The sequence below is a fragment of the Nothobranchius furzeri genome, chromosome 1 (assembly GCF_043380555.1).
Source record: "Nothobranchius furzeri strain GRZ-AD chromosome 1, NfurGRZ-RIMD1, whole genome shotgun sequence".
Taxonomy (NCBI): Eukaryota; Metazoa; Chordata; class Actinopteri; order Cyprinodontiformes; family Nothobranchiidae; genus Nothobranchius; species Nothobranchius furzeri.
In genome coordinates, this window is record NC_091741.1 from 95,412,749 (window position 1) to 95,427,175 (window position 14,427).

Genomic DNA, 14,427 nt, shown 5'->3' on the forward strand with positions numbered 1-14,427 from the left:
GTGAGGTGAAATCACCGCAGTGCAGGTGATGAGCTCTGCAGTAGCAGAGCACTTCAGGCACAAATAAGACAGAAAATAGAGAACATGTGCGGACATGAACGATCGTGTGCTAATTATAGTTTATTGGTTGCGCCACATTGAGAATGGACTGTGTGCTGGACGCAGCTGCCTGGATCGCTGTGCAACAACGCACTGTGCCGCTCTCTGCTCAAAAGAGTCCATAAATGATGTAATATAGGTAGAAAACTTTTTTCCGGCTCCCCTGGATGTGTAGGATATACATCTCCACCATAATTCAATCCCTGCTCCTGATGAAATGCCGGACATTTTCATCAATACAAGAACCCCCAGTCCGGATGCCCGGACAGAGTGAAAAGTGGACATGTCCGGGTAAAAGAGGACATACAGTCACCCTAGTCCTCATAAAGCGGGAAATTACATATACAGTATTTTGCTCGTGCTCTTGCTGCCATGGGCCCTTTAGAGATCGTGGGCCCTGGGCAATTGCCCAGTTGCCCATATGGTTAACTTAATCCGGCCTTGCTGCTCAGTCTGATGCTGTCGTTGTGTCCTTGGGCAAGACGCTTAACCCACCTTGCTTTCTGGGGGTGACTCACCTCTGTCAGTGCCCCCGGGGCAGCTGTGGTTACAATGTAGCTTATCACCACCAGCGTGTGAATGTGTGTGTGAATGGGTGAATGACTGATTGTGTTGTAAAGTGCCTTGGGGGGGTCCCAAGCCTCTAGAAGGCACTATATCAAATACAGGCCATTTACCATAAAAAATTAGCCAAGCATCCATCCATCCATTTCTATTGCATAATCGGCTAGATCCTGTTCAGGGTCACAGGAAGTTGGTGCCTATCTTCAGTTCCTGATCCAGTCATGTTATGCTTGTGAACAGGTCATCAGTTCATCACAGGGATACAAATTGACAAATAAGCATTCACACTCACACATTGGCCAGTTTCTAAATAAGACAAGATATAGTTTTGTTCTACCAAAGTAAATCAGAGAAATCCTCTGAATGTAGAGGCGTGTACACCCTATGGCTGAAAGTCAAACCTGTGGTCTTTTTGTACTGTAAACACAAAATCTGCATTTGATACTTCTGTTCATCTGACTTTATCTATAGAAATACAAATGTACAAAGCAAGGCCGGAAGAGGTTGAATTTGTTGCACAAAAAGTGAGCAATCTATTTTGATCGTACAGACACCTGCTTTAAGAAATCATACAATTTATACAACCATAAGGAAAATAAACTCCTGCGCAGTGACAAAAAGATTCAAGTAAACTTTTGTTTTTCCAATATCAGCAACACACTAGTCAATGTCTTAAGTTAGTGTAAGCACAAATCTGTAGAATGCATATTTCCCTTGTTTAAAGAGTCAGAGATCAACCTGATGAAAGGTTTCTGTTGGAACTAGTTCATATTTCTGCTCAGATTAGAGCTGGTTCCTTCCCAGAGGCAGGATTCAGGGATTCTCGCCTAAATATTCATGTCAGGCTACAGGCAACACAAAACTGCAGGATTTGGAACTAAATGAAAGTTAATTGACTCGATGCCCTTGCCATTAGCTGCAACAAAAGGACTCTTTGTGCCTGTAGTTCTGTTAGTGTTGTTTTATGAAACAGGTAAGAACTCTAATACAGGATTTTTGTGGGAAATGTCAGCTTCCTGTCTGGGGAAAAGGCTTTACACATCACCACAGAGGCATTTATCAAAATACACAAGTCTCATTTTTATATTCGACCATTCACATTTTTGTCTTCTTTTAAGTTTTTCAGTCTGTGTGTGTGTGCGCGCGCGTGCGTGCGTGTGTGTGTGTGTGCACGTGCCATTGCATGTATGTGTTTGTGTGAGCATGCGTGTACGTGTGTGTGTATGTGTGCCCACTTGCATGCATGTGTTTGTGTGAGTTTGTGCCAGTGTGTGAGGGTGTTTGTGCGTGCCTGCATGCATGTGTGTGTGCATGTGTGTAAATGTGTGTTTGCACGCGCGTGTGTGTATTACTTTTTAAGTTGTCAACACGTCCCGTGGTTTTTTATGTGAACCAGTTTCACACACCTGCTTCTAGATGAGACAGAGTTCAGCTCCTAGATGGAGGCACAAAGTTGCAACAAAACACAGATGAAAAAAAAACAAATGTTGTTACATGGAAAAGGTGCAGACAGCACTTTTGCAAGGCTGGGTCAAATCGAGCATAAGGCCTCAGTTACAATCAAACTGCAACCATTCTGTGACTTTAATGCAGATTTCTTAATCAGTCATGAAGTGTCTTTATTAAGTCTTGCTTTCTTGACAGTTTACCTTCAGTATGTTGGCTTGACTGGCTCTCCTAATGTTGTCTCACACTTTTCAGACTTTCTGTCTGGTAAAAACTTGATTCAGACGAATTCCAGATGGTTTCCAGACACAAGCCACAAGATTTTAAGAGAAAATTAGTTATGAAAATTTATAGAACATGCTCAAAACTCCAGTTTCTGCAGCTCATACAAGCTTGAGAACTCTCACAAACATTTGGAGACATTTTGGAAATTCCCTCGTGAATCTTGTTGGCAGTTTGCTCCAGTAGTCATAGCCCAGCAAGATACCGGCTTTCCCAAAACACAGACCTGACAAATTAGAAAACGCTGCTCTAAATCTAATCTTGTTCAACGGACAGTTATTTGTTACAGCCAAATGAAGAGACAGACAGAAGCGACCACAGTCTAATAAAGGTCAAATGGTAGAACAGCGCAGAGAGTAGAGAATAAGAATGAACAAAGGTGGACATATCTGGGCCAGCGTGCAATGTAAGCACAATCTAGCAATACCTGGAGGTCTGCCCCTCACAGACACAGACCCTCAGCTGTGTGTGTGTGTGTGTGTGTGTGTGTGTGTGTGTGTGTGTGTGTGTGTGTGTGTGTGTGTGTGTGTGTGTGTGTGTGTTATAGGGCGAGAGGTCAACCTTCACTGAGAATCAGGATTATACCTGGGCTCTTGCGGCACAGATCTTCTCAAGGTTGTTTGAGAACACACACATTCACCTGGTGTCACCACAGATGCTCACATAAACACTCCTGGAAACAGCCACTCCCTGTTCACTTTCATTTCCTGTCGTCACGATGCACAAATGTCACCGTGCTCCAGAGTCTCTACGCCCAGAGTGTCTGTCTGAAACCAGAAGACTCTCTCCCTCCTTTGTAAGTGGTGTCCCTGAATAAATGTCCTCCAATATACCCTGTCTCACTCCCACCTCCCACCTCCCACTTACTCCTTCCTCCCCTCGCTCATGGTCGCTTAGCTGTTGCCATGGAGATACCAAGCCCTGCACCTTGAAAAGTGTGTTTGGGAGGCATACGGGAGAAACAGATGATAGCATCCTTCTTCCTCAACCAACAAAAACAAAGCTAGTCTAGTGGGTTTCATGGTGTGTGCAGGTGCCTGCGTGTTTATCAGGGAGGTGGGTGTTCACATGTCCACTGCCTGTGCACATGCAAACAGTTGCATGGATCAGACAAGTGGTGGGAAAGTCTTCCGCCTGCAACATGTTGCGCCGCTTCAGCACTGTTTGTATTTTCTTCACTTTCCAAACAAGTCGTCATATTCAAATATTTATCCTCCACTCCTGTGAACTGCATGTCAACACCACGTTATAACATTTACTCACAAAACAACCACTAGCAAAACGAAATAAACACATACGTGATTATTCAGTTAGAATGATTCCCTCCCATTATGTTTCTGCTAGAGTGTTAAAGGCTGTGTAGGGTGAGCATATGCCAGATAGTGTCCCGTGGCGCAGCCGCCGACAGTCTCTCCAATATCTCCCACTGTCCAGGCAAGGTCAGGCAGCAGGCCACCATGTGCGTGCATGCATTAGCATACCTTATGGGAGCATGGACAGGTGTCCTCTGTGTCTCAGAGAGGTTACATGAAGAGGCATCAGAGTCCTCGTGACAACACATCAGGACAAGTTGCATGGAGATAAATGTAAGGCATGTTAAGATGCACAGAAATACAGGAGGAAGGAGGAAGCCAGGCTGCAGTTTTTCTGGAGGACAAGAGGACCGAGAGGAGATGCAGGAAGATGAGAGACAGACAGGACGAAAAAAGTCAAACAAAAAAACAAGAAAACAAAAAGAAAAGTGTTTAAAAAGGAAAAAGTAAGTAGATTTATCCCACTATACCTTTTTACCTTTATAAAGCAATTGTTTATAATGACGATTCCTGGATGCTACACATGTAATGCTTATATATTTGATACAAGTCAGACAGAAGTTGGACTTCATACCCTGGTCACAGTATCACATTCATAGATTCACTGTAGGGTATTTCTACATACTAGAATCACACGGTTTGCTATCAGTTGTAGATTCTGAGAATGACCAAGCAGATTAGCATGTGAAGCTTATTTCATGTATAAATATCCAGGATACTTATATAATCGATGTAAGTTCATACACCAACCTACTTGGTCTATTTTTAATCCAAAGATTAACATTTTAAGATAATTAAATTTAACAGCAAAAGTTTATTTTTGAATCAGAAGTTAGGAATCTTTGCTTTTTCAATAATCAGGAATATTTATACCCTTCTGTGTTTAATTTCAAAGAATGAGGCCAGTTTTAAAAATGAAGAATTTATCACTAACAATTTTAAACTTGACGATTTGAAATGACAGTTTAAATGACAATTAAAAATGACAATTCATGAATGACAATTTACCAGCTTTGATATTAAACTTGTTTAAAAGGCAAACCTGTAACTGAATGAAAGCTAAATTGAAAATGTGAGTTTGGATGCGTGGATGAATTCTCAGAAGGTTTCTTTCAGAGAGAAGCACGTTCTGGGTTGAAATGATGGGTTTGCAGCTAACTGTTGTTACTTAGAGAAAACAGCATCAGACACAATCTGTGTGCTACCTCACCCAGCAAAACGACCCTTTGTGAGGACCCGGAGGTCAAGGGGGGATGGTGTCAGCCTCCAGGTACTCGGTCCGGTAGAGGAGACTCGAGGAACCGACTCTCTGGTCCGAAGATGTCGCCGGGTACACAGTGTTGAGCGTCTGGCTTAACTCTGAAGGAGTTTCTCGTCTTAACTCTCAAAGTCAATAACTCTGGAGGAGTTATTGCATCAGCTGGTTACAGTTACGTTTATTCGTAGCTATTCTTATCGGCGTGACAGAACAGCAGGTGGAGGCTAGGGACGGCCGTTCCCGTATCCTCAGTGATGGTGGTTGGTTCATGAACTGAAGTTTCTCTGCTGGAAAGTTAGTTTAACAAACTCCTCAGAACACGCCCTTTCAGAGCAAGAAAGCTTTGGTCATGAGAGGAAGACATGTGATGGCAGATTACCTTTAATCTGGATAAACTCTGTGTTGGATGGATGAGGTGGAAGTTGACCTTCTGGTTACTGAACACCATAACCGATTATCAACCATAATCATAATTATACCCAAAGCATAATCATTCGTTTCAGTAATTAAAAATACATTTATACTGAACCAAGAGATTATTTATGATGATTATAATACACCTCAATAAAGTCAAAGAGTTTATTAAAATTATTATTTGAATTATTATCGTGAAACTTGAAGTCTCCTTCTTCTGGGACAGAACAGCAGCAGATAAAGGATGATATTCTTCAGACATCAGGGCTCCTGGGTTAATCTGTGGAACTAAAAGTCACAGTCTGACCCAGCTTGACCTAGCTGGGAAAATGTGACCTTTGTCACAAAATAGAGGACCTCCATGACGCTACATTCACCCATGGCTGGACGAGTGACCCACACCTTCAAGGATAAACTTTTAACATCAACAAGTTAACGCAAACTCTCTTGAACCATCACAACTGAAACATTTATACTAGAGACAACTGCAACTGTACTGATAGAACAAGTGAACGAGAAACTCGATGGGCTGTGTAACACCTGAGGTCTGTTAAGGGCGCTGAATTAAAACCCTCACGCGATCAGAACCACAGGAGAATCCATCAGGTACTAAAAAGGACAAACTCAATAAATGCTTGGTGCAGCAGTTATATCAGTCTCAGGGAGGTTTTATTTTCTGCTACTGACACAGATCTGGCAGAATGTTGCTTTTTTCTTTGTAGCTGATCCGTTTCTGTGCTTCTGAAGTGACTGTGTTTTGGTTTTATGTCTGTAACAGTGACTGTTTGTGTGAATGACTTTGTGACCCCCCATGTGTTTTTTACAACTGGAGTCAATGTGCTTACAGGACAAGTTGTGATGGTCAAAAATTTGCAGAAATTTGAGAAGGTTGCAGTGGAAGTGTGGCGAGCTCAGGAGCTCTGGAGGAGGAGAGGAGGGGCGAGTGGTTCCTGGTGTAAGTTACTTTCTTTGTAATAAGAATCTAAACAGTTTTATTCAACAGCTGAATCTGACAAGTTAATCTTTGAGTAGAAAAAACGCCTCCATTTAAATTAAAAAAGCAGAAATGACGTTAAGACTTGTGACTGACCTGCATGAAAGTCATCATTTGAACTCAAACACTTTTTTGTTTTTATGTGCAGAGACAAAAAAAATGGACATTCAGGACTTTTTATTTCAGGAGACAAAAACATCTGAAATAAATAAAAGTTGAAGACTAGTTAAAAAGTGGAAGAAAACATGGCATTTACAACACCAGAGTTTGTTTCTTATTTAGACTGTTCTCACTGAACCTCTTTGACATTTGAGTTTCACGTGTTTTTCACTTGCCTTTTATTTCACTTTTCTTTTTCTTCTTGGAGTCAGGTCTTCAGCTTATAAAAGTCATCCAACTTGCTTGTTAAAAAAAAGCAAGAATAGAAATCTACAATTGACAAATATTTAAGAGGTCATTAAAGGCAGCCAGTCACAGGAATGTTCTCCTTTGAAACTCCAGATGGGTGTTCCTAAAACTGGTGCTAATTCTGGTCTGTTTTTAACACGGACATAGCTTAGCACACAGCGAGGCTTATAGAGACAATGTGTAGATTTAACATTAATCTCTGAAATATTAATTAAATGATGCCCAGCTGATGAAAAATAATGGTGGCTTCATAACAATAACAATGAAAAAGGGTCTAAAATACATCAGCGTGGGTCTATGTCTCTGGACGACGCCATGTTAGATATCATGTTTCCTTCTACGGGAGCCCATGAGGACAAAACACATTCACCCTAAAATGTACAAAAAATTTGCCATTGATAAACGTTGTTTGACACATTTACCTCTTCACTTGTTGCCAGTGATGTAAGGGAGTCTGATGTGTTTGTCATTTTGCTGAAGGCTGAACCATTTGACAAAGCACTCGTTCAAAAATTGCGCTCCCAGTGTCATGAACTTGGCAGAGGGCTGTAAGGACACCAGAGCACAGTAGGCGGTAGTAAACAGGTTTTATTAGCCTGAAGCTAAAAGGAGATGTTACGGGAGTGAAGTTCAGGTAAAAGCAGAGTCTAGGACCGACGTGGGTCGGAACCAGGCAGAGACGAAGCAGATGCGAGGAGCAGGCGAGAGACGTGGTCGAAGACAGGCATGGATCAGAACAAGGTAGGTACAGGACGTGGTCGTGGACAGGCATAGGTCGTGGGTCGTGGAGGCAGGCAGAGTTCTTGGTGAGGGTCAGGCGTGAAACGAGGTCGGTAGACGATGATCGGGCAGGATGAAAAGGCTGGAAGATCTACCAGCAGGCGCATTCAATATCTGGCAGAGTGCTGGTGGTTGACTGTGCAATATATAGCTGGTGAGGCAGGTGTGTAGCATGAGCTTGATGAGGGGACCAGGTGTGATGCATGAAGGCTGATGAGGTGGATGGTGGTAGCATGGAGGTCAGGACATGGCAGGATCATGACACCCAGGGATTTTTGACCCTAATGGTCTTCTGTTGGTAAGGTCTGAAGCATGATTTACACTTCTCCATCTGCGTCTGTGCAGAGACACGCAACGCCATTATGAGTTGGTGCAAGGGCTCTCCGACAGGCTCACAGAGGGTAACATTCGTCCAAAGTGATGAAGACCGCAAGCTTGTGATTGGTCAGGATTCTGCTTTCTGTATATTTGTCAACAACACCTCCGTTGCCCTGTCAAAAGTAAAAAGATATTTAACGACAAACATGGAACAGATTGAAGAACGAATCGTGGAAAAGTATGAAAATATTAATGTTTTATTCACCCGTGACTGAAGGAGTACAAAGATACAGAGCACATGTCTTATTCGTGGATGGAAATGACTGAAAATGTGGGTTTAGAGGTGGCCATCACATGCAGAGGTGGAGGAGAATGAAGGGAAAATCATCTCTGAAATCTTTAAACACATAGTAAACACACTATAGTGGACCAGATAAATGAGTGTAATGGCGTCATGATACTACAGAACAGCGCTACACCCTCTGTTGTCCTGGCGAGGAATTGCTTTGCAACACTCTCCATGCAGGCGACAGAGAAGTCCGAGAGTAAAACATCTCTGTCCGTGCGTGTGCGTCTCTCCCTTGCGGAGCTGACAGAGAAGTTATTTACTCGAACACAAAAGTACATCTTGCTTGCATTGATGTAGGTATGTACTGCCCCGTATTGCCAGGGAAAATACACATTGCTACTTTAAAGCATATTTCATTTAGGACTAAGGATTAATGACCTCAGAGGACAAACAGAAGATGAAATGGTTCCTTCCTCATGTGAATGAGCTCAGTCTTGTTCAGTAGGGTGGAGTAATAGATGGGCCAAAAGACTGGGTCCTCATCTGAAATAATACTGATGAGTAGCTGAGTTGAACTTTTGGTTAACTCACACTGATCGGTTGTCAGCAGATGCTGCCCAAAACAACCGGCATTAGTAAAATTAGAGGAGTTGCTTTTACTGCAGAATTGTCATGAGCCGGGGTGAGTACTCGTCTCATCATTCACCACCTTTGAGCTTTGATTGCAGGAGAGGGAGCAACAGCTGTTTCTCATCCACGGGCGGCTATATAAGGAGGAGGAAGACCAGAATACGACGCCGGATGATTGCCGTTAACTGGTAGTCGCTTGCCCTCCCGAGTTTTTACTCTGTTTGCTCTTACAGTGTTGAATTTTAGACTCTTTGGATTATTCGCTCATGTGATGTTTTGATACTCACCTCAGGTTCCTGGATTTTGGATAACTCGCTCTGCTCCTGGAAGGAAATCTCTGGTTCGATCCTGTTTTGTCTCCTCCGCCTGCCGACCTGCTCTCCACCTCGCTCACGCTCCCTCTCCGGATCAATATCCTCGCTCACTCTCCGACTCACCTTCATCTTGGACCGTTTCTCCATCTTGGATATCACCCCGGCTCACTCCCCACCTAACAACAACTCTTCTTCCGCATAGTAAGTCCGCCTACAAATAAAATCTCCCGGAACTGCAAGACCCATACTCACCTCTGTTTTCCTGTAGACGCCGCTTCCTGATTTGGATACCCGCTGGACTTCAGTGCGCCCTTAGTTTCCTTTTAAATAAATATCATTTTACCTTTTACTATCAAACCTGTCTCCGGTCTCTGATTCTGCATGTCTTGGGTTAAACAAATTCCTCAGATCATGACAAGAATGGAAGCACGAGCACATAAGCCCCGTTCTCGCTGCTTTTAAATCACCGTTGCTAAATTCCCAAGACAAAAAGAGAAAACCTGCAGAAATTCCTCAACAACAATGTAATTCCTGGGGCTTTGTTGTCTCACTGAGCACGGTAAAAAACGTCACATTATGCATCACACAGCAGAACTTCCTGTCCTTTTAGTGGATTCAATTATCATAGGTGGACAGAGTAAAACTTTAAATGTTTTGGCACTAATCAGTGACATTTCTCACTTCCAAAGCAGACGTCTGTGCTAAGTCCTTCAAGGGCTGGTCTTGTATGGAGACACAACAGCTGTGAGGACCAGGCCATTTTATCTTCTGGTCATTTTCCCCCTCCCAGAATTTACCCTGAAGTTCTGGCAATGTGGGAACAATCAGTGCATCATGGTGGAGGAGCTAAGCTTCAAGGCAAAGCTCTGGTTTTACTGGTGGGTTCCATCCCTCACCTATGGTCTTTGGATTTGGAGATTCCAGATACCATCTTCCTCCAGAAGATTGCAGGAGATAGTGAAAAAGTGAGGACTTCCATCCTCTGAGGGAGTTTGGAGTAGAGCTGCTGCTCTTACACATATAGAGAAGTCAACAGAGGTGGGTTAGGTATCTGATTTAGGTAGAGGACTTTTGGAAACATCCAACTGGGAGGAAACCACGGGGCAGACCTGGAACCCTGGGATACCCCTCTAATATGCCCAAATGACCCCTCCATTCAGACTGCCCCACCTTCAGCGGGAATATGTTAGGTCATAAACTACAGCATAAAGTAACTACAGGCAGGAGAAACACATTTTCAGCGTTTTGCAGCATTTCTTGGTGAGGTTACCAGGCTGTCAATATTCTTTCACAATGCCTATACGAAACTGAGGGCTGCTGGACCACCAGGTGGTCAGTTTCTCTCTCTCTCTCTCTCTCTCTCTCTCACACACACACACACACACACACACACACACACACACACACACACACACACACACACACACACACACACCCAGACGTATGCACTGACCCCTTATCGACTCTTTCTGCTCCATATGTCATCTGAAGTCCTGCTGGGCATCTGTGGCCTGCTTCTCTTTATGCTCTCACCTGATTGGTTCTAGTGTTCCCTTTAACACCTGATCGTTATTATAAGATGTATTTCTTTCTAACTAACTGATGGTCAGTGCTGCTGTGTTTACGTATTAACAGCATAGCCTCATGGAGTCTCAATCATTCTTAACAAAAGCCCTGTGCAGCTGCAGAGGAAAATAAGCCTTTTGATTTTCTAAACTCTTCTCCTGACCGGTTCCAAATTAATATTTCGTAATCTGTTTCTCATATAAGAAGATTAGGGGGATCTATTTTTTCCTGAGGATTTTAATCTTTGCCTTTACAGGCAGCCACTGACTGGAGCTGCTGGAACAAACCTCTCATACAATGGAGACTGCAATGACACGGAGCAAGGTAAAGGTTTGTAACAAGAAACACAAACGTTTCTTCCTAATCTGCAGCTGTGAGGATGAAAGTCCATATGAAATAAATGCTCAAATGCCTTATTTTAGATGTTTTTTTTATTTTTTTACAAATTCTAAATTTCCTTAAAGTGGTTTCTGGTGCTTTTAGAGTTTCATGCACACTGTGCACCGAGCGTTGTTTGCAGAAGTCTTTTCCCTGACAATCAATGCCAGATAAAGGTCACTGACTTTTAGATTCCTTTCTAATTCAGAGCTTGCTCCACCTGTGATCAGATGTTCAGCCATACTTACATAAATGGCTGCATTTTCATCCTAATTAGATCCTCTTATGTTATTTTCAGCATAATTTTCCTGTTTTTCCCCTACGTGAAAATAATTTTATCTACAGAAAAATAAATATAAGGAACAGCAGCTTTATTTGTATGGCACATTTCATTCAAAGGGGCAATTCAATGTGCTTTCCATTAGCAAGAATAGAGAAAACATTTAAATCAATGTGATAGCACAAATTAAGTACACACAAATGAGATAAAAAGACAAAGTTAAAGGGTGAGCGGTTACAGTGCAGAAACATTCATTCAAAGGTTGATGAAAACATGAAGAGTTTAAGTTTTGATTCAAAAGTTACTACAGTTGGGGTCCATGTTAGGTCAGGAAGCTGATTTCATCTGTGAGCAGAATAGTAGCTCAAAGCAGCTTCACCCTGTTTGGTTCTGACCCGGAGTTCTGCCAGCTGACCGCTTCCTAAGGACCTTAGAGTTCTGTTGGGTACATACACAGGAAGTAGATCCAACATGTATTCTGGCCTCATGCCATTGAATGATTTATAAAGCACACTGACAGTGCTCGGTTCTCTTGGTTCTTGTTGGGATTCTAGCAGCAGCACTCGGAATAAGCAGCCGTTGCTACACAGCTTATCAGTCAAAAGACCATTGCAATATTCCAGCCTGCTGCAGATGAACGCATGAACGAATTTCTCTAGGTCTTGTCTGGACATGAGTCTTGCTAATGGATGAAGAGAATGAAACGCTGATCTAGCTATAGCATTAATGTGACCAGTGAAGCTCAGGTCTGAATCAATGATATGATGATTTCTAACCTGGGTCTTTGTCTTTATTCCTCTGGAGCCAATTTAAGCAATAACCTCCATCATATCTTTCTTATTTGCCCTGCGATGGACTGGCTCTCTGTCCAGGGTGTACCCCGCCTGATTGCCCGTTGACCGCTGGAGATAGGCACCAGCCCCCCCAAACTCCCTCCCCCGCGCAACCCCGTGTGCACAAAGCGGGTTCAGAAGATGGATTATTGTTATTATTGCAAGTGACTTGTTAGCAATCATATATTTTTATAATTTTTTAATAATTGGAGTGTGAAACTAGTAGAAGCATATTGAAATTGATTCTGTAGTTTTCTGGTAACCAGTGTAGAGATTCAAGAACAGGAGTAATGTGCTCAGTTCTCTTGGTTCTTGTTAAGACTCTAGCAGCAGCATTCTGAATAAGCTGCTGTTGCTTCACAGCTGTTTTGGGAAGACCAGTTAAAAGACCATTGCAATAGTCCAGCCTGCTGGAGATGGCAAAGGAACACCTTAGGATCCCTCTGAAGGAGCTGGGGGAGGGTCGTTTGGGTTTCGAACTGCTGCCCCCCTGTGATGTGGACCTAGATAATTACAGAAATGTGTAAAATTATTCTGTGAAATTTAGCTTATTATTAAAGAATCTGTATTCATGGAATAACATCTGACAGAATAATTAGCAGGTTGATGACATAATAATGAGAATGTAGTAGAATGTTCAACCGAACAAGATGGTTTTCCAGCAAGATGATCAGACATAAGCCACTGAATAAGGTTATTAAATGGGCTCGATCAGCTACAGAAACATGCAAACAACAATCCAGTTTGTAGAGTTGTCATATACATTAGTCTGTTAGTAAGTTACATTTGTTTGTGCACTTCAGCACTTCAGTTTTCACAGAAAAAATTCACAAATTACTTCACAGTAAAACAGAATAAAATACAAGTAAAACAAACAAGTAAAAGATAATAAAACAAAAAATAAATTAGGTCAAAGCAACTCTAAAAAGCCAGCAGAGGGAGAGGAAGAGCATCCCACAACTTCAGCACCTTCAGGAGCCATCTTCTCATGATCAAGCCAAGTTTTTTGGACCACCAGGAACACCAGAACTTCCATCTCGGCCAGCGTGTGGGAGTGTGGATCTGCAGCAGGTTAGGGAGCTTGGCTGTGTAAGGGTAACATTTTAAAATGAGCTCTAGAATCACAGGAAGCCAGTGAAGGGAGGCCAGAACAGGAGGAACGTGTAATCGTCCATGAGCTCCAGATCAAATGTAAAAAAACCATCTGAACCTGCTGAGATAATAGATTCAAACATACAGTTTTTCTAAATCTGTAAAAAGGTTAAAGGAAATGAATTCCTTCAACCAGAGGTACCCATTAACGTTCAAAGAAATGCAATGACAGAAACACCTGCAGTAAGTACAGTCAAGGTTTGGTAAATAATCAATTTTTGTCAAAAATAAACACATTTAAAATAAACTGAGGAATCAAATAGAAACATTTCCTATGCTGTCATATGTGTGGGACAACTGTATGACAAGCATGCAAGATATCAAACAGCTTGTGGTCTAAATGTTACATTAAATCATTTACCCTGCGTGTTTCAACGCTAGCGCTGCCTTTTGCTTGTTACAGGTATTAGAGGAGAGAGTGTGGCTAACATAGATGAACAACATAACTGCTAGACCCGGATTGTTCAGGACAAATTCTCAGAAGTGTGTTGTGCAAAGGAATGAGAGGAGCGACAGCGCTGCCACCTGTGTGCACACACCCACACATCCGCATACTGTAGGTGCATTATCAGTTCTGCAGAGAGCGAGGGAGCAGCAAGGCCTGAAGACTGAAAGGAAACATTTCTTCTTTCCTCCTGCACAGTGTGGGCTTCAGGGTCAAGGCAGCTGCAGTCATTTGAGAGCCGTCAAAGTCAGACTGAACTGGTGCTACAGTGACACGAGCCGCCGCTAATGCAGCATTAATGCATGAGCGTGGTGTGAATGTTTGGTGGTCTATTAATCAAACGCATAGTTTATATCAATGAACTGGATGTCAGCAGGAGTTATATGTATATAGTCTGTGATGTGAACTAATGAGCTTCAGAGAAAGGGAGATTAATGAAATGACCTATGCATCAAATGCATAAAAAAGTTTTCTGCTTAAATCAAAATCTGCAAGAGAAGAAGATAGGTGTAAACTATCTTATTTAAAATGAGCAAATTTTGCAAATATTCAATTTTTATTTTTTAAATGCATCATATATAAGATGAAACTACAAACCTTCATACTTTTAGATATAGTGAATCCAAGAAGCCACGACATCTTTTTGTTTAACATTGGAAAAAAC

At 42.3% G+C, this 14,427-nt stretch overlaps 1 long non-coding RNA gene across 2 annotated transcripts; it reads left to right on the plus strand.

Moving 5' to 3' along the window:
* Positions 1 to 3,906: 3,906 nt before the first annotated feature.
* LOC129162836 (uncharacterized) lies at positions 3,907 to 9,466 on the plus strand. 2 transcript variants are annotated; one of them, XR_008562833.2, is made up of 5 exons: positions 3,907 to 4,150; positions 6,224 to 6,331; positions 8,894 to 8,983; positions 9,088 to 9,310; positions 9,378 to 9,466. It is a non-coding gene; the product is annotated as an uncharacterized lncRNA (long non-coding RNA). The 2 variants fall into 2 exon arrangements; XR_011521743.1 differs by lacking the exons at positions 3,907 to 4,150; positions 6,224 to 6,331 and having other exon boundaries at positions 6,347 to 8,983.
* Positions 9,467 to 14,427: the final 4,961 nt, after the last annotated feature.